At 33.8% G+C, this 27,257-nt stretch overlaps 2 protein-coding genes and 1 non-coding gene across 5 annotated transcripts in view; 1 reads left to right on the plus strand and 2 right to left on the minus strand.

The window, feature by feature from the left end:
* Positions 1–27,257, minus strand: part of LOC118739040 (nuclear hormone receptor FTZ-F1) — a 628,268-nt gene that overhangs the window by 91,937 nt on the left and 509,074 nt on the right. The window lies entirely within an intron of this gene.
* Positions 1–27,257, plus strand: part of LOC118739049 (speract receptor-like) — a 52,443-nt gene that overhangs the window by 3,777 nt on the left and 21,409 nt on the right. The gene's annotated exons all lie outside the window — the stretch shown is intronic.
* LOC118740263 lies at positions 27,038–27,235 on the minus strand. Its single transcript, XR_004993110.1, has one exon. It is a non-coding gene; the product is annotated as a U2 spliceosomal RNA (small nuclear RNA).

The raw sequence follows: 27,257 nt of genomic DNA on the forward strand, positions 1-27,257 counted from the left end.
ACTTTGAAATGGCGTGCTATAGATATGACCGATACTGTATATCGATTTGAAAATACCTCCAATAATCGAGATTTTAACCGACTTCACAAAAAGGAGAATAAACATATATATTTTTTCTTTTGTTTTATGTATGTATGTTACCGCATAACTTTGGACCACGTTAAGCGATTTCTATAATTCTTTTTTTAAAGGAAATCTGTTACCTCACAGATGGTCCCATATTCATTTGGTTTAAACTCGATCATTGGATCATGAAGAAATTAGCGATAATCTTAAATTTGTATATGAGAATTGAAGTTGGTTTTGTTTTTTGCCTAAAAATTACTTGTTTATAAATAAAATTAGTATTTGAATATATTTTTGTTTTCGAAAAACCACCTCCGATTATAGAAAAGTTTAAGCATAAGAGTTCTGCATAAAAATGTTTAAACCTTTTATCAACGGAAACAAAATAATCTGATTTTTTATGTTATTTTCAAATCGCTCCTTTTGGTGAGGCACCCTAATGTACATACATGCATTCATGTTTTCATTTGTATGAGCTTTTATATATGAATATAAGTATGTAACCCATTTCGAAGCATCGAAGTTTCCAGTGTGATGACACTTATTAAATTAAATTTCCATATCCTTTTCATTGAAAACGATGAAATCTTAATTAGCGTCATTAGTGGAAAACTTTTGCTACTGTTGGCAAATAAAGGAAATGCACAAAACGTTGATGGTTAAAGAATAAAATGTTCGCATAGCGAAATAAAAGAAATTAATATATGTATTTACTATGTAAATACCCTGCAGGAAATGGGACTAGTTTGTAGCTAACTATTAACTAACTAGTAGTCGACTAGTGGTAACTATTTATTAACTATTTCCTTTGGCCGTAACTAATTACTTTTGAAGGGCGATGACCGCAAAATAGTGAGAACTGGTTTCCTCTGCATTAGATGTCAACTAACTTGTAGCTAACTATTTTGGGGCATAAACTATTAATAAAAAAGACTTTTTAGATTTCTTATATTTTTATTTATTTACTTATTTTATACATATTTGCTTATTTGTTTACTTGTTCATTTGTAGGTGGTCTCATATTTGAATTCGATCAGACATAACATGAAAATGATAATATCAATTTCGACCTTTATTTTATTTGTCATGAATACGAAAATGAATCTGCGAAGTGCAGAAAAAAGTGTGTTAAAAGTAATTTTTGTATGAGGATATTTAAATAGAAACTTGTAAAGAAAACAAGCTCCCGATAACGTCTGCATGACTCCTGCACGACTTTACAACTAACTTAATCAATTGATAATTTATTTCTGCAGGGTATATAGTTTTGTTGGTGTTATATAAACAATCTGAGCTGATTGAATAATAGAAAATGGAAGCTAGAACTCCGATTTCCATTTGGGTTCGGCTGACTAGCCTTTGTTAACCGGTTTAGTGGTCTCATGCATTACCCACTACGCCGAAACAACAGTTAGATATAGTCCGGGGTAGCCCTGTAGTCTATCCTTATAAAAACGGCTTATTCTGCTACATTGTTAAAAGCCCAGCTATGTCCAGGAAAACCCTCAACGTGAATTTTCCATGCTCAAGGGTTTGGGTCTACCAATCTTCCCTTGTAATAAGCACTTTTTATGGAAGCATCTTTCAATCCCTTCAGAGTTCAGAGTTGAAAAAAGACAATTTCAGTAATTTGCGGTGCGCGTGGCCGCCTTTATCAGGCTTCCGCAAGAAAATAACCCGCGCCCATCCTGCATGACTTTGCAAAAGAGTTCAGCCTGATACAGCAATCAGACAACTCCTGGCCTTCCAGCCTGCCTTCTACAACATTGCAGGATAAATGTCGGGGAGCCGTGAAGACGATCTCTGGCCTCAGTTCGTGTAAGAAAACTCCTCCTCCGATTCCCCCTATTACCTATGTACATATTACGATAGCAAACAGATGGAAATGTATGTACATGTGTATGTGCATTAGTGTGGTCCAAAAATGCACGGGAAAATCAACTTTTTGGAATTTTCTTGCTGCCACCCCATATAATTATAGAAAATAAGGGTCCGATTTTTTTATTTTGAAATCGATTAATGTTTAACCGTTCCGCCCCGGCGTTGAAGTTATTCATATAAGTTTTTGTAGAATTGGTATAAAATCGTTAAAAGTAAATATTTTTGAACCAAAACAAATATTTCCCTTCAGACAGAGAATTATGAAGCAAATTTCAGTCTAAAATTTTTTTCTGGGTGGTGGCTGCTAAATTTTTTTTTTTTGGTCACCCTATTGGGCATACAAATAGATTGTTGACTCCAGCGTCAGTTCATATTTTCATACAAAAAAAAATTGTGCTGCAAGACATTCTGAGGTTTTTATGGAGACGTTCAATGAGCGCACTGCACTCGTAAGCTGCTTAAAAGTTGTCATGGTGCTTACAACTCATTTCGTGGTTAGCAGAGAAAACAAATGCAATGCGATTTTGTGCTAATGATAACAATATCAGTAGAGAGAATAAAAGCAGTCCTTGCGAAGTTCTTATTAAAGATTGGTAGTCACAATATACTATAAATATAAGTACATACATACATATGTATGTACAGTGGCGGCAAAATAAATAGGGACGCGACATTTTAAAAGTTTTGACGATTTTTTTTTTATTTTTATTTTTTTTCTATGAGAGTGTAGCTAGTCTATCAAAAAGCATGAAAGTCTGAATTTCAAAATTGGGAAAATTCCACAAAGTTTCATAAAACTTTTTTTAATTTTTTAATCCGAATTTTTAATGGGCTACAAAACTTAATGGGCTCTAAAAGTCTTCATTAAAAAGTTTGAAATTTTGATTAAAATTTGTCGAATTTTCCTAATTCTTGTACCAAGTTTGTCCCTATCTTCCCAAATCAAAATTTAAGCCGCCAGTAAGCGAACCAGAGCGGGTTCCTAACGTTTTCAAACGATTTACTTATACAGGAGTATCTACCTTCCATTAACTTCAGCAATCGGATAGAAAAACTGAATTGGTCAGAGTATGACCTTAAGCCAAAGTTCAATTTGCTAGCGAAATCCAGGCATAGTTTGGCAAGTCAAGTTGATTTTCTTTCAAAGCGCTTGTATATTGTTTCCCATCTTACAGGGATAAGAGTTGCTTACAGCTAGTGCCTCAGAGGTAGGGAAGGAAATAAAAAAGGTGAGTACCTTTATGGCTTTCTGTAAATAAGATCAGCTTAACAAAATCTGCGACATAATCAACCCTACCGTTAGTTATAAAAACATTCATCCAAAGACTATGGTATTAAAACGCTAATTATTTGCTGTTTGGGTGCTGAATTTTAGATTATGATCTAACCAGAAGCTTACTCGCCTTTTTCTCAAAATCGTTTTTTTTTTTTTAATTCTTAAAAAGGAACATTTAAATGCACTTTTGGTCCAAAAATTTCTCGAGTAATCCCAAAAGGCCCCGAAAATATTCCGAAGAATTTCAAAAATTTCCGAAAAATGGCGAAATATTTCAAATGAATCCCAAAATGGAAACATTGATAATAATGTAAGTTCTAAAAAATACCAAAAAATCGGAAAATTTGTGATAAACTTACTCAAAGCAATCCCGAAAAAATTAAAAAAAATTAAAAAAAATCCCGAAAAGTAATACACAAGGGATCCCGAAAAATAAAATTGTTAGAATTCTGTTCTATTGCCTCGGACCTGCAAAATTTCAGAATAATATCAAAATATTTCATAGTGTGAAAAGTAAAAATTAACTGTTATTTTCGGCATAAAAAATATCGGGCAAACTTTATCTCTTATTTCTGGCTTAAAAAATTTCATGAAAAATCCAAAAAATCCGGAAGAGTTAAAGCATCCCACAAAGTGCAGGAAAAATTCTGTATAGTTCCGGCCGCGAAATTTTCCAGGAAAGTCTCAAAAAAAATCACTAAGCGTTTCAAAGTTCAAAAAAAAGCAAAAATTACAGATTATTTTCGGCACAAAAAAATATCATACAAACTATGCCTTTTATTTTTGACTTACAAAGTCAATTTATGTCTTATTCATGAGGAAATCATATTTTTTCCTAATGTTTTTTTTTTGATTTCAAAAACCTAAAAATAACTTTGAATAACAGTCTGTGAATTTAATTTTTCAATTTTTCATTTATGTATTATATTAAATTCTAAGCGTTGATGGCTTAAGTGTTCCCATTGTGGTTAATCATTTTAACAAAATTTCGAATTCCATGCAAACTCTTCAAACACATCCCTGTCCTTAACAAAAACCCCTTCTGTCTTCAAATCAACCGCGTTCTGGTCTCTTTATTTATGTACATAGAGTAGGCGGTACTATACTTTGCAATATGAATTGTTGGCTTAGCACGATTTCTTCTCCTCAAAATCTTAACAACCGTAATTCTATTTCATGTCTGTGCTTACTCTCGAATTGCCTTTCGACTGGCATTAGAACACAACCATTTACGTCAAGCAAAAAGACAGCAAATAAGTGTAAACAAAAAAAATTTCTGCGTAAGAATTTATGCAAACCATTTAGCATAGTTACTCGTACACTCATAAATACTGAGAAATCTATGTAAAAGGGTAGGAAAATACTGCCACAACGAAGCACGATCGAGTAATTTACGCGCCCCCCAATACGCCCCCACAACCCATTTGTTATTGCAGCTAGTTGCCTGCTTTCTTACCTTGTTCTTTACCAAGCATTGCTGCACTACTACTTCGATGCTCCTGTCAGCAACATAAACAACAAATTCTAAAATATTTAAAAGAGCTTCGAGTACTTGCAGATACCTCGATTGAAGTGGATGTTGAAGTGGAGGAATGAGCCGAGAAGTGCAGGCGTTACGTTAATTGATATGCAAGTGGCGCAATTAGATTTTAAAGGCAACACAGGCGGCTATCGGACAGCGTTGCCAGATGTGGAAAATATGTTTTTGCATGAGCAAAGAATGCAAATGAAGTTTCAAATTTCTTTAGATTCGTTATGCAGTTCTGACGAAGTTTTTGTAATTTTTTAATTTGTAATTTTAGAGTGTGCACAAAATTTTCTTCGAAAACGAAAAGAAAATAAATAAACACAGTGGCGGAAGGCATTAACTAGAAACAATTCTGCAATTGCATTCGTACATTTGTATGACCATGCCACAGATAAAGCTGCAAACAATGCTTTGTCCTTTTGCGATTTCCAGCTAATTCCCAACAATTGTTTAGTACTTTTACAAAAAGTGACTTTTTTCCGCACAGACGTCGTTATTCCCTTTTTCCCTATTGCAGTTGCATTGCTGTAGTCAGCGCAAATTGACTTTCAATTAACGAAGCATTGGCAAAGAAATAAAAAGGATGCGGAAGCAGATGCCATTGATTGAGTCAGTTGCAACTTGCGAGCGAAAAGAGGCTTTAATTGCATAGTTTTTCCTTTGAGAGTTCCAAGCACTCAGAGAGGACTAAACAATGCTGACTAAAAGTAGTTAGTAGATTGTAAACAAAAAGGCATGTGGCACTTAAAAGCCTAATGAAATTGCTTACTTAAGGGCACTTAGATTAGATTTAATGGGAAAACCCGGAGGTAATTTAAAAAAAAATTATTCCGCCCATAGTGAATGCATACATGGAAACCAAAAGTGAAAAATGGACCGGTTCTGGGAAAATGAGACTCATGATAAGGTTGAATAGTTATTTTCGAAATTTCAATTCAAAAAGTCACTGTACAGCAATGTGAAGTACTTTTAGCCAAGGAATATTAATCCTATTTGATATAACTTTTTTGCGACTTTTCTCAAAAAAGTCAGCAATTAACCATTATTTTTTTGACCAATTTTTTTTTTATCATAAATTACAGTTAAATTTTTACTTTTATTTTTCCGCTCGAAAATAAAAGTTAAAATTTGGCTTATATTTTTGGCCAAATAAAAAAGTTAAAATTTGACTTTTATTTTCTTCACTTTCAAAAATATAAAAATAAATATTAAAATAAAATGTTAGCTTTTATTTTTGATCGAAAAAATAAAGATCATACTTTAACTATTATACTTGACTGAAATAAAGTAAAATTCACAATTTAACTTTAATTTTTTTCCGAAAAACTAAAGTAAAATTTTAACTTTTAACTATGTTTGACTAAAAAATAAAAATCAAATTTTAACTTTTATTTTAGACCGAAAAAAATAAAGTAAAATTTTAACTTTTCATTTTAACCGAAAAAATAAAAGTAAAACTTTAATTTTGATTTTCTACTGAAAACATATCGTTGAAAAACTAAAAATTATTTATTGACTCTTAAAAAAAAAGCATACAGCAAAACATCAACCAAAAATTGGTAAATATTACAAAATTCAAACTTGAAAAGGAATCAATGTGATTTTTGTTTAATATTAACAAAGCCTTGGTTGATGTTTTCAATAATGATTTGGTAATATTAACCGCACTTTTTTTACATTAACCAAACTTTTGGTTTTAAATTTTTTCCTTTGAATACGCTTATGTTCTGCACTTCACAGATGCTTTTTCATAATTCGGAGATACAAAACAAATAATTTTATTATTATTTTAACAAGTTGCCTCTGACGAGATTTGAAACCGCATCTTCTGAATGTTAGCAAGTAGCAGCAATCATCTCTGCACACTCAGCTGCAGCCGCTTTATAAATCTGCCTTCAAATATTAAATTTGAAACAATTTTCTTCGTCATTTGATTTGGTTCTGCACTTCACAGAAGCTTTTTCGTAATTAAGAAAAACCAAAAACAGAAAAAAAATTATGTATCGTGCTGACGGCATTCGTACTGCTGGAGTCCAACAAATGGCAGCAAGCACCTCCGCACGTTCAGCCACTGCTGCCATACAAATGAATTTGTTCTCAAATGTTCAACTTGAATCACATTTCTTACAATCGGCTTATTAACCATGAAAAAACCAAACCATAACTTGGTTTAAAAAACCCATTGTGCTTTTGGTTCAGTGTAACAGTTATGGTCCCTGAAAGAAAAAGATAAAAATGTGTAAAAAGTTTAAAGATTCGAAAGTCACTAATCCTAGCCTTTCATGATCAAACACTGCGACACTTTGGCTTCATTCTCGCCATTGAGACAGTCCGCCTTCAAAGCGAAATTCAACAGCATCAAGAGAAGGACAAATGTTAGGGTGGATGGCAAAGATGATTATTAAGATCGTGGTAGGCAGGGATGGGGTCAAAAATTTCAAATTGTTTCAATACCGGGGCTTCTTGGGGATGAAAATTTGGTAACTGACGCTTAGAATATATTAGCGATATTGAGGTTACGTCCCTACATCCTTATACATGCCAATTGCCAATTGATTGCAATAACAGTTGAACAAATGTTTGCGGTGCATCAAATCTTGAAAAAAAGTAAAGGAAAATAAATTAACGCAAATTTACTATTCATCCATTTAAAGCCACTTAGCCTCACCAGCATTTTCTAGCTTAGAGAAAGGACAACAATTTTTGTAGCTGGAGAATGCTTAAGAGCTCTGGCTACACCGGTTAGATTAAATTAGGGACACACTCTGATCTTTATCGTCGTGACTTTGTAATACCATTACGAACGGTAACTGCTAAGCCAAAGCGAAAAACGCTGTGTGCCAAAAACGAAATTTAGCAGACGGCTGATGTTGGGTGCGGAGAGACTGTGGCTTCGCAAAAGCTCTGCAGCTTAAGAGAAAGTGCTGAGATGACTCCATCTCATCGTCATTTAATCAGCTGCGCATTGAGGATACATTTTTGTATTTAGTCTCACAGACTGAATTCCCATTGAACAGTGCCAATGCATCACCCAGCACAAAAAGCCCAAAATATCCCTTGGCCCATTTTCGGCCAGAATGATCGTGCAGTCCTCGTCCTAACTTTTGTCTAGTGTTCGCTGAGCGTAGCGCTCACCCAGCTAAGAGCAGTCCGCAATGACTTTTTCTATCTCCAGCCCAATCATCCCTAAGCGGATGCGAGTGCAGAAAGCGTCCATTTGTGCCAGGCCAGCCACGAAATGATTCTTGCTAATAAAAATAAAGTTGAAGCTTCCAAGAACACTAGAGTGTCTTTCACCGAAAGTCTTATAGCAAATTCGAAAGGAAATAAGTAAACACTGTCCGTTATTTATGACTTAATAAATACATACAAATATCCTTTTGAAACCATTCGGTTGCATTCGACATACCCGGTATGTTAAATTACCTCACTAGCCGGCTATAAAGCCTTAAATCTTACATTCACCGTAGTCATTACATTTACACTCTTGCACAGATTTCCCACGATCTGTGGTTGATTTTTTGGTGTGAAGATGTATGTACATAATAAGTAGTATTAGGTAAAACCTAAAAGATATCCAAAATTCCAGCCAGCTCATGTGTGAATAGGCGATTGAACGTGACTTAAATCTTAATGCAGAGTGATGGAAGAAGGAAAAAACTCTGTGTGCCAAAAAAGCAAATAAATAACGTGAAGTTTTTAAAACAAATAAGAAAAAAGTGTGAATAAAAAAATTATTTAAGTTAACAAAAAAATTTGTGCGAACTGGGCTGAAATTTTTATACAAATGTGATTACCTATACACTATTTACATAAAATGTTTTCGCATTAAAGTAATTGCATATATATGTATATTTGGTTACAACAGCGAGAGGGCACCTTCTTCCATCTTTAATGACAACGCGGCCGTCAAGCTGTTTTGACAGTTACTGTTTGTTCTCAGCGCAGATGTTTATTTGGCTTACAGCCTTACTTACGAGTACTTTTAGAGATTTCTACAGCATTTTGTAGGGAGTTTTTATTATTACTTTTTGCACTTCCTCTTTTTATTTGCACAAATGTCTTTGTTTGCCTTTGCGCTTTCACGTTATCTATGCCGCCTCAATGTCAACGACATGTGCCACATTGCACTATGGGTTATTTAGTAAATTTTTGTGGCAAAAAGTCGCGCTTTCGTACTTATAGAAATAAACTTTTTGTCATTGGTATTTGATAAAGAAAACTTCAGACCCCATAACGGTGCCGTTTGTTTTTGTAAAAAAAAAACGAACGCCAATTTCTTGTAAGCTGGTCAAAGTCGTTGTCTGCGAGTGAAATATTGGAATCGCGTTTGTGTTTTGTTGTTTAAGCTATTTTCGAGCAATATTTTTTAAGTTAATAATAACACCGTCCGACAGTCAATTTTACACACACAAAAAATTAAATATTGGTATTCATGTAAAAGCGTAAATGCCTCATAACCGCGTAAACCTCGTAAATAATTCCATTTTCCATACAAAATTAAGTAAGTTTACGAGGTTTACATGGTTACTAGGCATTTACTCGTTTTGATGACCATGGGCCAAATATAGTAAAACTGCGCTTTTATTTATTCTCTCTGACATCAAGATTTTTTTCTTTTTAAGTTTTTGAAATTTGAAAAATATGATTACTTCAAAAAATAGTTTAGAAAATTCGGTGCAATGTAGAAAAACAATATGGATATAAACTTAAACAGAATATTTTGTAGAATTAAAGCCTATCAAATTTTTTTGGTGCATAAGGACGAGAAGGTATTCAAAATGTCCTTATAATCCTTAAAAATCCTTAAAATATTGCAATAATTATTTTTGAAAAATTTATGGGTTAAGGATTAAACTACACTCGACCACATCCTCGAATTTCGTCCTTAGTTTCGTTTATTAGTAGTAGTAGTATATTTATTTTTAGCAATTCAAATTCATACATTTGTAGTATTATATATATATTATGAAATTTAAAAATAAATTAAAAATTGTGGCAGCAACAAAGATTGTTGAGTGTCACACTAGAACTAGCAAAGTTAACATAAACTGCTTACGTAAATTCATTAATAATGTGATCCCTATATTTAATGCTGTTTTGCAAATATGTATGTATTTGAATAACGCTTCGCAATCACCACCATTTAAAATGTTTATCACTCTTGCCAGGTCCAAAACTTTTTCACCGAAGCTATGCAAACGAGACGCGTTGTAGGCTGGGCAGCCACCGATAAAGTGATAAATACTTTCTGCATCGCCTAGGTTGCAAACTGGACATATAAGAGAGGGTACGTTTTTAAATGATCTCGCATTAAGGTTAAGCCGACCACCTCTCGCGCGGAAAATTAAGCTAATAGTATGCGTAGTAACTCTTACGGGTGTTAAATGAGGGTAAAGGTCATGTATGCTAGAACTTTGGGCGCGCACAACATAAAGTTTGAACTCTTTTTCGAAAAGTTTACTAAGCAACAAAGGAGTAAAAACTTTAAGGAAAGTAGGAGAAAACTCCGTTAGGGGTTCCAAGCCAACGCTGAGTGATAGGCGCTTCCAATTTCTGAGCCAAGATACCTCTTGTCACATGAACTCGTCGGCAAGGACACGCGGTAGTATACTGTAGGTAAACTAAGGCAACGTGTTATATGTAAATAACATATCGACACGCATTGTGTGGAAGTACTGGGGAACTATACTCGTTCCTAAATGCAATATATAATTTGGTGTGTTCGCTGGCAAGAATATAAGCATCTTTATAAAGAAACGCAAAAGTTTTTCTACCTGTTCATGACTTTCCCCACGCCACACCTGTGCACCATAGAACATAAGGTGTATCGGCGTATTCTTCTAGCAGAAAATTCTCAACAGCAAACTTCAAATGAATTTTTATCTATTCTCTCTAAACGAGAAAAATGTTTGCAAAAGTACGCGAACGCAAAACCAGCAAATACTTTCAGATTAAATATATTGTCAATGGTTGAATAGTACGAAAACCTGCTTGACATTCTGTTAGAATTAGAAGATGCCAGTGAATATCTTATACAACGTATTCAGTAGAGATAGCCCCCTAAAATTAGACGGGAGACAAGGGTCACCCCTTTTAAACAGGGTGATTATTACAGAAGAGCGGAACAATGGAGGAATCTGTTATTTAAGAAAAAAAAAATTAAGTAAATAGAGAACCTCATTTAGGAAACTTTGCGGAGCATATTTAAAAAATTCGTGTGGTGTATTCTGCGGGGTCGTTCATACGCAACGGCACTCTAAGCCCCATAAGAAATGGCATGTGATCAGAGAACTCCTTGTTGTCGATGTAAAAATTTTGTACTAGTAAAAGTACATGGTATGAACAAATAGCATAGTCAGTCACTGAGCTGCCAACAGAGCCGCAAAATGTAAACTCACCAACCATATCACCAGTAGTTCTTCCATTCGAAATATCAACTCCAAAACTATCGACTAGATTTAGCACTTATTTACCTTTTCTTTCTATGACTATATCTTTAGAATGGCGAGTTTATTAGATTAAAAAATTATAATTATTAAAAGGACATTTTCAATGCCTAATCGTTCTTGCGAACCAAAATTTTTAATTTTTTTATTCTAGATAAATTTCTCTTTTATTTTAGTTTTTTAAAAAATTGTTGGAATTAATCATACCTTTGAAACTGCAAAGCCCGTTAAAAAAAAAATCTAACGCAAGAGAGAAAACCTAATAACGTAGTTTTACTATAGTTAGCCCATAGTTTCGTAAGTATATTGGTTGTTTCGTGGGATTCGATTTTTGGTTAGTTTTTGTCGCACAGTGTAATAAGTTTAATAATAATAATGGATTTTATGAGAAGCTCTTCATGTCAGAAATACTTACACTTGGCGGCCTGTCTAGGAGCGACCGCTGTTAGAAACAACTTTTTCTAATTTAAATGTTACCCGGACCAGGGATCGAACCCAGTTCCTACTAAGTGTTAGTACGCACCCCTAGCCACTCAGCCATAGCGGCCGCTTAAGTTAATAAGTATCTAAAAAATTAACAAAAATTTAGAAAATAAAGGTAAAAGCAAGCATTTTTACGATCAATATTTGATGTTTTTTTTTTTAAATTCTTTTTTCAGAGAAAAATACGTATGGTCAATCCAGGTCAAATCGAGTAGTTTTGATTTCGATGAATTTTGTACAGAACTTTTCTTTTATTACACAATGCAAAAAGAAAGAAAATTAAAAAATTTTGGAAAATTATCCAAAATTCTAACTTTTACAATTTTCAGAATTTTTATTTTATTAAGTTCATTTTTTTAATATCTCAAAAACTATTATATTTAAAAATTTATATCTTAAAACCGACTGAAAATTTCAGGATCTTTTTAGATCAGTTGGAGGTATTTTATAAAAAATGAGCCAAACATTTTTGTAATCTTTTGCTTTTACCATTTTTTTTTTAATTTCAAAATTCTGTAATTTTACTTTTTGATTTCTCTAGTTGTTTATATATTTTTTTCTTTACATCCCTAAATATCGCCTTTAAAACGAGACCATTACCAGTTTTGTAACAAAAAATTGTTTTTTCAAATATTAAAAAATAAAATTGCAAAATCCGGAAAATTTTGAATATTTGGCAATTCGATATTTTTTTCTTTGGCAGAACTTCGTTAAATGATAAAAGAAAAGTTTTGTCTAAAATTCATCTAAATTAAGAATGGTCGATTCCAACTGTTGCGCGATTTGACACAACCTTTAAGTATTTTTTTTTTCTTAAAAATTAAATTTGAAAAACCTTTTAAAATGTCGGCCGTATTTGGCCGTGTTAGAGTATGAAAAACATGTAAAATGAGGTGTTTTGAGTTTAGTACGTCAATTTCATATTGCGATTTTTTTTTCGATTTCTTAAAAATGGCGTTTCTGTATTCTTGATACTGCCAGTAGTGATCTATTTACCATTTGGAGGGAAGAACTCAATAATGAGAGGAAACAAATTAGAAGATTCTGCTGCAGACAAATTAGAAAATTCAGACCATTCAGTTGTTCAATTGAAATTAATATATTCAGCCAATAATTTTCAAAAATAGCACTATATACATACTTTTTTTGGTATTTTTTTTAATCCAAATATTTATTAAAAAAACTGCATTCAAACTTTCCCAATAAAACCACAAATTAAAAGTGGCCCCTTTAGACCTATCGGTCGTCGAGGGTTAACAGTTTTTTCGCAAAACTTTGAGAAATTATATACCAATCGGTACAGAATTATGTTTTTTTAATAATCTACTGGTTTGGTCATAATAAATTTTTGCCACAAAAATAGGTCAAATTACCCATAGTGCAACGCAACGAATTTGCATAAAATATATTTACGATTTTTTTTTTTCTTAATTCTATCAATTCAGGAAGAACGCGAAAACATTTCTAAATCACAAATTTTGCACCAACACAAACCAAAACAAATATTAAAGAACATTTTTACATACACTTACTTAAGTATTTATGTGCATAGATGTGCATGTACATACTTACATATGTAGTGTTTAGTATGTAAATAAGAAATTGTTCATACTTACCAGCAAATATTTGATAGTAAGTTTCTTGAACTCAGCTACAAGTTTTATCGCAGTTTTCCCCCTTTTCGACCACCGCCTCACACCACACAAATTCGTTATTGTTTTAATACAATATTAATAACCTTTACTTCTCTTGTTTGCATTTCTTTGTTACGAACTGTTATTGAATATCCATTTGTCTGGCTTTAACCCTCAAAATAGAACAAATAGAACAGATTCCACATACAATCATTGACTATTAAAATCAATAGCGCGAGAATTTTGTACACAAATGGGTGTGGTGGGAGGAGTGATGAAGTGAGGTGGCTGGAGGAGAAGTGCTGTGACTTGTAGCTTTGCGCATCACTAAACGTCAATAATGGGTTTTTGGCTTTTGTGTGTTTGCGTGTGTGTTCTATGCTTTTCATTTTATTCAATTTTGTTTTTGTGCACATTTGGTGGTTTAGCACCAGGGGAATGCATTCACGTGGGGATTGTGGGGGGGAGGCTTTCCGCCATACATACCAACCAATGTAGTCATTTCCTTTGCCATCTCCTCGTTGTTGTTTCACTGTGAATGGTGTTAGGTTACACCAAATGAATCTGCGGTCACATAAATAATGCGGTGATGGTGAAGAGCTTACTTATACTTGTACCTACATATATGTATTTGCAGAAAATCATACTTACTGCTTCGGGACTAGTCCATATCGGCACATATCCTTGCTTCAAATGGAAGAATAAAAAGCTTTTTCAAGCCAGAAATATACTTGAAGATTTGTCATTGGCGGCTAACGCTCTACAGCTATTCGAATTTTTATTTCTGCAATGCTCAGAGCAGGACCTGGTTTCAAATCAGCTGCGGCGGCCACCTGTAAGTAGCCCTTGGGCGAAAAAATCAAGTCAATTGATATGAAACTGAATGACCGCATTTTACCAGCAATTGTAAGCTTATCGTTTTTCATACTCAGAATAAGTTCAGGACCTCGTAGAAATGGTTCCTCATAAATCTGAAGCGCTTTCTGCTTAGTGCGAGCCATTCATACAGGAAGTACTTAACGTATTCTACCTCTTTGTTGCCTTTACAACTTTTACAGAAACCGTGTCACCGAATTTAACAGCCAGTAGTCCCATATGAAGTTCTATGTATGCTCCGCTCATCTAGCGATGGCGTGTCCGACGACGATAATCTGCATCTGTGCATATTACTTCAGCTGATTTAAGTATCCACTCTTGACTTCCACTCAATCTGTGAACCTTGCCAGAAGACCTTCTCCAAGTCTTGAAACGGTCTTTGCAATCCAGCTCGTTCCGAATGCTATTCACTACATTGTGCTTGGCTGAAATCCGAGTCTGAAAATAATCCGTTGAATACCACATGTGCTTCAAAAGTAGTCGGATATTTTCCCTGCCTAGGAATGTTTGTAGCAAATTTTACGGGGTAAAAATCCCGATCACAAAGTACAAAGTTATGGAATAATATTCTACAAATGTGTGATGTTGCAACTGAATATTTATGCGCTGAGTTCACAAAAGATCGAAAAATATATGCTAAATAAAGATGCTGGTTCAGGGCTAATAAATCTAGGATCGTTGAAAAAGATTTTTAAATAATCAAGAAATTTTAATCGAAATTTTCAATTTTTCAAATTGGTTTCTATTTCTGAGTAGGCACGTTAAAAGTGTTCCTTGAATTTTGTATTCGGCTGTATTCTTGAACAACCAAAAACATAAATATACTCGGTCTTGATTCCGGCAACTTTAACATGAGATTGCCATTGGAGTTGAAGAATTGCCAATTTTGGGGCAAAAATGTGATATCCTGAAAGAACCAAATTCAAGTTCTGCGCGTGACGGTTAAGACGTCGTTTTTTAATCTCGCTGGTGTCGTTCTTTTGCTGTGCAGTCGCCTTTTTTTCGGCCGAGTTAACGATTGTTGAATATGTATAAAGAAAAAATAATTACCACCGGCAGCATCACCAGCAGTGGGTCTATTAGTGGCACCATTTTCATCTATCAACTAAGACGGTGGAATAAATTGCCACCGCTTGCCTGAAGGCAAACGAATTACAAACTAAGAACATGTTTTTCTACTCGATCTCTTACCTACGGCGTCGACAAGTCCTTCCTTGCATCCGTTTAACACTAGTCGATAACTAGTCCTATTATGAAATGGCTATACTTTTGGTTCTACACTTCTTACTACTTTCTATGCGTGAAAGTGTTTCTGTGGGAAAATAAAAATTTGTTGTGGCTGCTGCTCCAAAAAGTGTTTGTCTCGGTAATTGACGTTAAAGATGTGCCGCAGGGGTGAAACTTTACTCGTAGTACATATTTTGAATAACGATAAGTGAAAGGAAATGTGTTGAAAATGTAGGAAAGTGGCAATGCAAGGGGAGTACTTACAGATGCATAAATACGAATATGTATGGATATGTGTGTATGCGCTTTGAAGCACGTTTGCATGAAAATAAGCCACAGTCCACACATATTTACATATGTAGTACATGCTATGTGGATACATGCAAACCTATTGTGATAAATAGTTTCTCTAATTTATATATCGAAACAGTGTTGCTTTTCGCCTCTGCATTCAATCATGCAAGATCCTGGAAACCAAATCGAATCGGTATGTATTTCATACAAATAACTTCAATTATAAATGAAATGCGTTACTAATTAGAAAAAAATACTTGAATATAATCAGTTTCTACAGGAAAGTTTTACTGTTTCTCATTTTAATGGAGTACCCACAGCAGTTATTTACTAAATGTTTGGGTTATGGAATAGTAATCTAAACGTCCACTGTTGCTTAATATCAGTTAATTTGACTGTAATTCACGGAAGCTTCTAATATTTATGCATACGGATATATAAACGTACTAGTTATTGTCTAGAGTTGGTTTGAAAGCATATGTATTGTTTCTCGAGCCTTAATAGGTAGCGATCTGCTGATTTCTGTTTTTTTTTTTTATTAACACAACCGGATCTTTCGCAGTGTTCCGTCAGCCTGTGCAAAAAGTAGCTCCCTGGAATGCTTCAACGCCTCATTCAAATCACAAGAGGTTCACACCGAAAGTGTTTAACGAATTTGTAATGATTAACTCTACATCTTCATTAGAAAGATGATCAACGGTCATGTACCTTGCATCCTATATTAAGACATTATGACACGAGCGTTCCCATGGCTCTGCCGCATAATTGTGGCAGATTTGTAGCGATAGTCTAGATTATTTATGCTTCATTCAAGGTGGTCAGACTATTGCGGCTTATCGGAATACCGCACAAGCATTACTCTACCGAAATGAAATAACACGATCACCAATCAATTCACCCAGTGTTGCCAACTTTTCAGTTTCAAAACGCACCAAAACTTGAAAAAAAGCGATTTACCACACTAAAAGCACTAAACTGAATCAAAAGATACTTTTTTCATAACCGTTTGTATTTAATAAAAGTAAAAAAGAGACAATATTTAAATAAATTAATACAAAAAACTTTTTCGCTCATAACGATTGAATAGCCTCTTCACATGTTAGGATGACTCATGCTTGGGAAGTAATACTGAAGTACTGCACATTAAAACTGGTATATCTGGAGAAAGAAAAATCGAATCGCAACAAGCGGAAATGTATTTTAAAGGCGAAGAGTAATACTAAACGATTTCCTAAGTAGACATGATCAAAAAAAAAGTGTTGTGGGAACCTACCGCAATAAATGCAGTCCGAGCTCCACGAAGCTCAAAAGCGTAACGGATTAATTCATGCCTTAATCATTGCCGTGAAATGCAAGCATTTCAGTTCCAAAGGCAGTGTGGTGCGGACACACCACCTTGGTAAACCCAAAACCCACCCAAAATCTCTGCCCTTCTTTGAGTCCCCGCACCCGGTTGAAAATGCAACTCCACATTGAACCCTTGCGAGTTCTACCCGCATTTAGGTATTAAACCACAGCCACCGCGATACTCCCAAAAGGACAAGACTACATCGTTCGTTCAGTGTAGGACACGATCATCATACAGCAGAAAAAGCACCTAAATACCTTACACAGAAATGTTAGCTTTCTAAGGCAATCAGGTGGGTTGGTGCTGCACTTGATTCCTGCGCTGCATTTGTAGGCGTCAGAAGAAGGGAGTTGATGGCGGGAATGGTGGGGCACAATTAAGATTAATATTGAGTTTAATATTACGACTAATAATAGTTCATTTCCATCAAGCCTTAACTGCAGTTTATGCCTATTGGAAAAAGTAAATTACAACTGGAAGAGGTAGTTGCTTATACGGGTATAAAGTACAAGAAAACGAAAAGAAAAAAAGAAAAAATTAATGCCGAATTTCCACTAGGCATAGAAATGACAAAAAATGTATGCCATTTAAAAAAATGTCATGTGGAAATGAACTTAATGTTTATTTTTTTTTTATGTAATGACACGATAATTTTTTAATGCCTAACTTTGTCATTTGTCATTTTTGCCATTTAATGCCTAGTGGAAATTCAGCATAAGAAATAAACTTTGCCGATCACCTCTCGTTAAAATTATTGTAACTTATCTGAGCTCATAACTGCAGTTAAGCGTTTGGTAGAAATGAGCTATAAAATTTGCATTAAGGTTACGATTTCGATTAAGATTCCAATTGAGGCCAAGACTGATATTGGGATTGAAATAAAGGTTAAGATTGAAATTAAGTTTAAGATTTGCATTAAGATTAAGATTTCGATTGATTTAGATTGAGGTTGAGGATAAGATTAAGATAGGGATTAAAATTAAGATTGAGATTAAGATTAAGGTTAAGAATAATATTAAGATCAAGAATAAGATTAAGATTAAGATTAAGGTTGAGATTAAGATAAAGATTGAGATTAAGATAAAGATTTAGATTGAGATAAGATTAAGATTGAGATTAGGATTAAGATTCAGATTAAAATAAGGATTAAGATTAAAATTAAGCTTAGGTTTAAAATTGAGATTCAGATTCAGATTTCAATTGATATTAAGTTTAAGATTAAGATTTCATTACTATGCCGAAATATGCTCATATATATTATATGTCGAGCTATACGGGTAGTAGGAAAAAATTTCATTTCAGTCGCGATTGGAATCCACACAAAATTTTTTAAATCGGAACTTTAACTTTCAAACTCTCTTTTTTGTTTTGATTGAACATTTTTATCTACTTCCATGTACTTTGCAAAAACTAAAACCATGCAAATGACACAAATTGCAATTTATTGTCTTGGCTTGTGGAATAAATACGTGCAATGTCGCAAATAGTTAAAGGCTGGCAGTGATAGTAAGCGCGGCAACAGCGTATTGGCACATCGAGATGCGCATGCGGACGTTATCAAATAAACATAGAGTGAAGCACTTGCATACATACATACAAATGACGGTAAAAGCCTTTTGGTGTTGGCGGTAATTTGTCAAATTAATCAGTCAAAGCGCAGCATTGCATTTTAATACAGGCGTGCGTGCGGCACTTCATTGACTTATTTAATTTGTATATTTGTATGTATGTATGTATATACATATGTACGTATGCATGCAGCAGTGGATGGCTCGAAATTCCTCGAAATGTTTGGCTCAATTTTAATACGATTAAGTTTTAGTTAACAAATTTAACATATTCCAATGATTGTATTTCTGTTTTAATTTTTATTTTACTTTTTTTTGTAACTTTTATTTTTGTTTTTATTCTTGTTTTTGCTTCTGCTTTTAACTTTGAATGACATATCTATGTGTTGATTTGGCACAATGGGCAGTGTGCATGGCAAACGAATTGAATTTTTTGCATAATTTAAAAGCAGTTAAATAGACAGCATTGAAAATTGCAAATGCCAATGGATTAGCGCTTTGTAAACAAGTTGAGTTTCCAAGCGAATTCTATGTAAATAGATTACCGAAACCAATTGAAATGTATCGCTTGCACTCAATGCATTTTATATTGAATTCAACTTAATCTATAGACAAATATACATCTTGTTGTGTTACCGTTCACAGTTATATAGTGCTTATCATGACTATAAGACACCTGCACATTAACAAGTTTTGACTATTTTTTTAGTATTCAATTTTAATTAATTTCTTATGGAAATATAGTTCAATGTAACTAACAAACTTTGCGCAAAATTAAAAAAAAGTCAACAAAGTTTCATCAAAATTTAAAGGTTTTTAATCATTTTTTTCAAAATTTCTAGATAATTTTCGGGGGTTAATTTTACTTAATTTTTTTAATATAGTTCATTCTATAACAAAACCCACACAAATCTCAATTTCAACCTTAATACAAAAATAAAAGAAATTTGACAATTTTTTGGATTTGCAGTTTTATTGCCCATTGAATTCTCATATCATAAAGTGCCATTTTTAAATTACTATTTTTTTGTTGACGGTGTCACTCATTTTCTTCCATACAAGTATGTTCGACAATTTTTTTTTTTATATCGAAGAAAATGCATAACACCGTCAACAATCAACGGTAATCTGTAGCCACTTCAAACTTGCACTTTATGCTAAAAACTGCGTACCCAAAAAAATTTTTAATTATGATTTATTTTTTGAAATTTTTGTACAAAGTTTGAAACTTAGATTTAGTTATATTGTTTTTATTATAAAATTGAAATTATTTTTATATAAAATTATTAGATATATTTAAATAATGCAAAAATTAATAGTACAAGTATTGGTAAGCACTATATGTATATTTGATAAAAAGTATGCCTCGAAAAAGAACCAAAGAATAGAATAATTTTATCAGCGTTTATTGAATTTACTGCATTTAATTATTGCCACTTGATTGCATTTTTATTTGCTGGCGCAATTATCGGCATACTCCATTAATCACCATTAATAATACAAAAACAAACTTCAGTAATCACATTTACAATAGCAATAAGCAGCAATGCGTGTGAATCATTGATTTCATTCGAAAGTTAATTAAAATGGAAATTAAGATACCAGTCGAGTTAAAACTGGTTACGATTTCTGAAGGCAGCTAAATACATAAGTATCTAAAAATTTTTTGCTAAAATTTGTCGAAAAATATGATTTTTATCTACTTTAGAAATCGGAAATAAAAAATAATAATAATAATAATCAATAGCCGCCAGAAGAAATGGTATCTTGTCCGAATTTTTGCTCTCCCCTTTTTAAGAAAATTTTCGTGGCGTAACCCTCCACTAGAAAACAGCGCAGTTTCATGTACAAAAATAGCTTTTTCTTCCCTTAATAAATGCCGCCTTTGGTACCCTAAGCGGTTTACTGCAGAGTGCTGCTCTGATGGCCAACTTTGTTCGTATGACAACACTGCTGAAAATAAAGAGAGGCCAGCTTAACCGAATCAAAGTTGAATTAAAAGCCAGCCAGTAAAAGTTCTTACCTCCATAATCATATGGCACTATGGAATTACACTGAGCGATTTTTCTGAAGATGCCGCCGCCGTAGAGAATGAATGAAATTACCTCTATCTGGGATCCCCATTTACGCAGATTTTTAAACGATCTTCATAAACAGCGCTTAAATAAATGGTATACATTTTTAGCAAATTTTGCCTGAGTCTAATAAAGCACGCCAGTATTGTTTTTTTTCGATCAGTTGACGCCAATTAGAAACGCCAAGTGGTGTCGCATCATTCTACTTCCGGTCTTTCCATCGCAGAAGCGCACTTCCCATTTTACCACCAGCGAAATCGTATTTAACAATTTTAATGCTGGATCATTTGTGTCCATTTTTATGAAATGACTAAGCTTGCACTATGCCTAAATTGTTGTAAAGCTCTGTAGGCGTTAATAACTCAAGAGCCGTCTCAGTGGTTATCATAGTTAGGACCTGGTTTTATTGAAGGAATCTAGCTGGCAATAGTTACGATCAGTATGATTTCAAAATGTGAATACTAGTTCCCAAACAAAGTCCTCTACTCTTTGGATAAACCATACGCTCTTAAAAAGAATGATTCCTGAGCGATATTTATGGATGTGCAGCTCTCTTCGTCCGCTTCGCATCAGGTTGAGAAATAGGGCGTACCCAAGATTGATAGAATCAGGGCTGCCAGCTATCCTTGGCTATGAGGTGCCATATTTAGTGCAATGCCAAAATAAGATAAACCAGTTGAATTACCTTTAGAAATTACAAAATTTTAGTAGAGAAACAGAAGTACACGCAAAGGATTTCACAAAAATGTATTGAAATATTATTATTTTTCAAAAGTGCCAAATTGAAAAATTAAGTGCCATTTGATGTAAAATAGGGCCAAAAATGGCACGGTTTGAGCCAGGTGGGCAGCCCTGGATAGAATACAAGATTGCGCCAATCAAGCTTAGAGCAACCGGGCGTGACGCCAACAAATACCAGAATGGGAGAGCAAAAACGAGTTCAACAAGAAGAAGAGGAAGAATCGAGCAACAGGCAGTGTTGCCAAGTTTTGAATTTGAAAAGGCACCAAATTTTTATTGGTGTATTTAATAGACTTTATATGCATAAAAAATTTGACTGTAAGGATGTCGATTCAAATTAATAAAACTCAATGTTCTGGCGGGATTGAAGGTGCATATTAGTTGTCTTCCTTAACTCGCAAGAAGTTGCAAGAATTTACAGGAATTTACCGGAAAGGGTTCCCATTCTCTGGCTTCTTTTGCCTTTTGACAGTTTCACAGGTTTTAACCCAGAAAAGTTGGGGAACGCAACTATTTTTTGGCAAACATATTCTCTCGCTTATGAATGTCATTATGCCATGATTTGGTTTCCATTTTGGTAAAGCTGCTTACAACACTTACGATTACTATACATTTTGCAAAAATTTTTTTAAGAATTACAAATTTATTGTCTTCAAACTACAAAGAAAAGCACCAAACCCGCAACAAGCACCGAACTCAAAAATTTTCGCGAAGCACCAAGTTGGCAGCAGTGCAGGTAAACAAAAGTATTGTGTGACGTCTGCGAATGGCTGGATGCTGTCAAATAGACAAAGAGAACTAGCGGGCGGTCCGCTAATGGCGCCACCTTCATTTTCTACATCGTGGAGCGTGCCTGTATGATACCTATTTTAGTAACGAACGGCTTGAAATACAATTTCTCTATTCCGAACAAAGCAGCTTTTAAATTATGAAAGAGGTGGAATCATCTTATAAGGCCCAATTCGTTGTTGGGGTATTTAGAAGCGGGAATTTATAGTAATTGGTCAGGTCGCTGTTTTTTTTTTGTATATTGGGCATAGTACATCAGTTTGGATGATCTGAAACACGCAGTGGTATGAGTTTGATAGAGAAAACAAACGCCCGCTTTGTTGCTGAAAGAAAGAAGAACTATATTTAGATGAAACTAACTTAAATTATGAGTAAAATCTCTGCTGTTGAGACTAGAAGAGGGAAACGGTTCTCCCATATCCTACAACTAAACCAGTTTAGTCAATATACTTAAAACTTCAACACAGATAACTTACTATGTACATTCTTCCGGCGCTATAGTCACGTCGCGATTCTGTCATCCTCTGCCCAAATCTGCCTCTCATTAGCAACATTGCTTATTTGCATGCGATAGCAAATAACTGGTATATCTACGTAAATGTTCGTCCACTTTTACACTATGTATTTACTTACACTTAAGCTCTTGAATTAACAACAAAACATGTATACGATATCCTTCTAAAAGATGTGTAATGGAAACTGCGATGTATTGCTTTCCTTTCGCTATTTCTCCACTCCTTGCATCTTCCGCTGGTGTTATTAGTACATACATACATACATACATAGTTCCGCTGCATGCAATGTTAAGGCGCGTAAACACTAGGGTGGTCCAAAAATTCATGTCGAAAAAGTAAAGTATCAATTTTAATGCTCTCATCCCCTAGTATATCGAAATACTGAATTTTTCTTGAGTTTTTGGGGACCTTAAAAATGGTTAAATAAAAAATTGAGTATTATTATTGGGAGTCTCCTAAAGAGAAACAAAGTTTCCCGATAGAAAAATATTGATTTTCAAGAATTCTATACCGTTCCTACGAAATTTTTTTTTTTCCTATAAAATACATACACGGAAAATTTTGAACGCTTTGAGCGCTCTCTTAATATTTTCTGAATTTAAAATAATCAAAAAACAAGGGTACGTATTCCGTCGGTATAGAACAATCCCATGAGGTGAGAACATTGAGATTCCGGCAATTTTGGATCACCCTAGTATACATAGTACATAGTTGCTGTTATAGCTTTCCGCTATCCATGTCAAGCACAATTTAATTTAGCATATCTTTTGTTGTTGTCTGTATACGTTATTGTTGAAGTAAGAGAGTAAAAGAAAAGCATCGAAAAGCAGGTGTAGATCAAGATGAAAGCCAGCTTTAACGGGGTTTTCAGTAGGGCTGATAAGGTTTTAGTTTCACTTGCCCAATGATTGATTGAGGCACATTCAATTCATATTTTAATTAGCAAACTTTAGATTTACCAACAAAATAAGGAAATTATTTTATAGCTGAACATTAACCATCTCAAAATTTTGAAAAAGTACATATGTATATACAAATAATGAAAAGAAAAAACTTAAAATCTAAAAAATGCATTCAATTACGTGAATTCGAAAAATTACATTTCATTCAAAGGTGCGCCCAAATTGCCAAATTTTATAAACTTTTTATGACTTATCTATTTTTTTATTGAATTCAGTGAATAGTTTACTTTTTAAAGACGTAATAAAAATATTTATTTCTGTAGAAAGCAATTAATATTTTTAAGTACTTTTTTCATACAAATTTATTGGTTTATTGAACTTCAGAGCTATTTTTCCACCGAAAGCCAATAAAGCTTTGCATTGGAAATATTTGCCTACCACAGATGTGCCCAACTGCTGCCTATTATTGTTCCATTATTGCGGCATTAGCTCAACGTACACGTGCCCAGGCTATTCGAGCAATACAATTTTGTTTTATATTTCACTTTTGCCTAACTTTGATGCTGGTGTCGATAGGTGTGCCAAATTTTATGGCGAATAAAGAGGAGCAATATAAAATGGAATAGAAAAAAAGCAAGAAAATATTAAACACACAAACACACGTGTAAACCTCAAACATATCCTGCACGTTCGTCAAGAGCTTATTAATTTATAATTTGTAATTTTTGATATAACTTATGTTTGTGTTAAAAATGTTCGTACACAAAAAAATATGACTTATGGAAACAAGAAGAATATGTCTCTATTAAAAGGCTATGGGGTAAAACAGGCGAAAAAACGTAGAAAATTCCACAGATTCCTTAATGACTGCGCGAAAATTCTTATTTATAAGAATAAATATCTAGTAAATAAAGCACAAACATTTTTCAAATTTAAAATTTTGCTGTTTTAAAATCTATTTCTGAAAATTTTTATGAAAATCAGAACCAAAAACAGTTTCGTTTTCAAATTATCCTCATATTACTGTAGCGATATTTGTAAGGCTTTTTTTCCATAACTAGGAATGTCGAAGAATCATCGATGCATCGAAAATATCGATGGTTCGCTTCGGTGCATCGAAAATTTTCCACTCGGATGTATAAATAGTCCCGATCAGTGTTGCCAGAACTTTTTGGACGAACCGGCTAAATCGCCAAATAAAACCGGCTAAAAACGGCTAACATGTTTCAACAAAATTTCACATGTTTTCTTTAAATAAATCACGAGTAAAAATACTATTTCTTGGAGAGAAGTTATAAATTCGAGCCGGAAAAAAATTTGCCAGCAAGAATTTGCAATCACGAAAAACATATGATTGTGGCACATGGTTGGATTTTTTGTCGACGATAATTACATTTATAACAAACATTTTATGAAGAAAATCCCTTATTCGTTTAAAATAAAAATAAGCGAAATCGGCCCAATTTCATACAACCCTGACTTACATGAAAATTTTCTCCACCATTTCTAACAGATTTTGGCTTACTTAGTCGTCAAAAATGGAAACAAATATACATATTTGCAATTTAAGAAAACAAGGCAAATAGCAAAATCGGCTAATTTTTTTCTGCAAAACGGCTGCCGGCTAAATCGAAATTTCTCCGGCTGTTTGCTACCGCAACCAGTGTTGCCAGAACTTTTTGGGCCGACCGGCTAGATTGGCAAAAAAAAGCGGCTAAAAACGGCTAAAATGTTTTAGTGAAAATTCACATGCTTTATTTAAATAAATCGCAAGAAACGAAAGACTAGTTAACACCATTAATTTATATCGAGTGTATATTCCTCATCATCAAATGAATCACTGTTGTATATATCACATGAATTCATTAATTTTAAGAGATCTTCATCTACAGTAAAATTATGGCAGCATTTTTCTTCACATTTTAAACCGTATCTTATATATAAAATAGCGTTTAACGTTTTAACGCACATTGGATTTCTTTGCTTAGTTTTTATTATATTCATTGAACTAAATATTCGCTCTACTTCTGCATTACTTATAGGCAAAACAAGAAAACTAAAAACTAGGTTGGAAAGGTCAGCAAAAGGGTTTTCTCCTAGGGCATTTCGAAATTGATAAACTTCGGCCCAAAATTTTACAGTTGAGTCTAAATTACTCCAGGTATGTAACGTTAACCGTTGCCATTGCATCTCTATGGATGTTATTTCGTCGGCATTATATTTGTTTTTTTGTTGCTGTAGTTGAACAAATACTTTTGGTTTAATTACTCTTAATGCATTTCCAACCGAAAAAAGTCAATTTTTTTTAGTGTGGCAATATTTGTAGGGAGGCGTTGGCGTAATTCCTTTATTAAAGTGATAATAAAATAGCGACCATTTTCCCGAATTATTTTCTCGGCTTCGTGGTCAAAAGCGTTTGTGCTTACTTTTGTTTTTAAATACTCTTCAAAACTGTGATAAAACTGAAGAAATGGAGCAAGGTATGGTTCCAACGGGGAGCATATAGGATCAAATGTGTCCGCGCTAATAACCACTAGGGAGCATAGATGCGAAAGTAAAACATTGAGTTCATTAAAAATCGTCATTGGGTCTGCATTATTGCTTTCGAACAACTTGTTTACTTTTTGCACCTGAAAATTAGGCAAATAGTAAAATCGGCTAAAAACGGCTAACTTTTTTTTACAAACCGGCTAACAAATCGGCTGCCGGCTAGATCGAATTTTCTCCGGCTAGATGCTATCAAAACCGGCTAAATCTAGCCGGAAAACGGCTAAAATGGCAACACTGGTCCCGATGCAGTTTTATAGCTCATACAATTTTTTTATAATAAAGTGCAAGTTTCAATTGCTTTGATTTTTAATATTTTTGCTTCTGCTGACTTGCACTTTGTTAGACAAAAATTTTATGAGCCATAAAACTGCATACCCAAAAATGTTCTAAACACTCATATTAAAAAGCTCAAAACATTGATGAAATGGTGTTGAAATTTTCTAAATTTTATATAACGTTTGAAACATTGTTGCATGGTTTTGGTTAAAGCGTGAACAATATTTTTATAAAAAATAATAAAAACTGTTAATTCGAAAAAAGTAATGAATAATTATTAAAAAAAACAACAGTGAACACTTGTTTGAGGCACCGTAATATGAATTCTTATAATCAAAATAACAGTTTGTAAAATTTTTTAAATTGGTTTTGTTTTATTTCCATAGTGGAGGAAAACTCTATGCACATCGGATGCATCGACAAATATCGATGTGAGTTTTGATGGATGCATCGATGCGAGGAAAATTATCGACGTATTTTTGCCACTGAAATCCCTATCCATAACTAAGCAACTAATAATAATATTTAGACCTCTCCGAACTAAGTTTTTATTTATTAATTAATTTGGGCCGAAATCCCGGCGGTACTGCAATACCGGGCCAACCCGTGACAGAGGTGGAGCAAGCTCCTAAAACACTCCGTCTATTTCCAAAAATCAGTTTAACATTTGTTGTCCTCCGATGGAGGATCTATCAGATGTTAAGCTGATAAGAACAGATACTACACTTTGATCTTAGCCATAAGGCCGAGAAGCGATAACTAAACCGAGTCGCAGGTAA

The sequence above is a fragment of the Rhagoletis pomonella genome, unplaced genomic scaffold, assembly GCF_013731165.1.
Source record: "Rhagoletis pomonella isolate Grant_MI unplaced genomic scaffold, Rhpom_1.0 Rhpom_scaffold_00005, whole genome shotgun sequence".
In the NCBI taxonomy this organism is placed as follows: Eukaryota; Metazoa; Arthropoda; class Insecta; order Diptera; family Tephritidae; genus Rhagoletis; species Rhagoletis pomonella.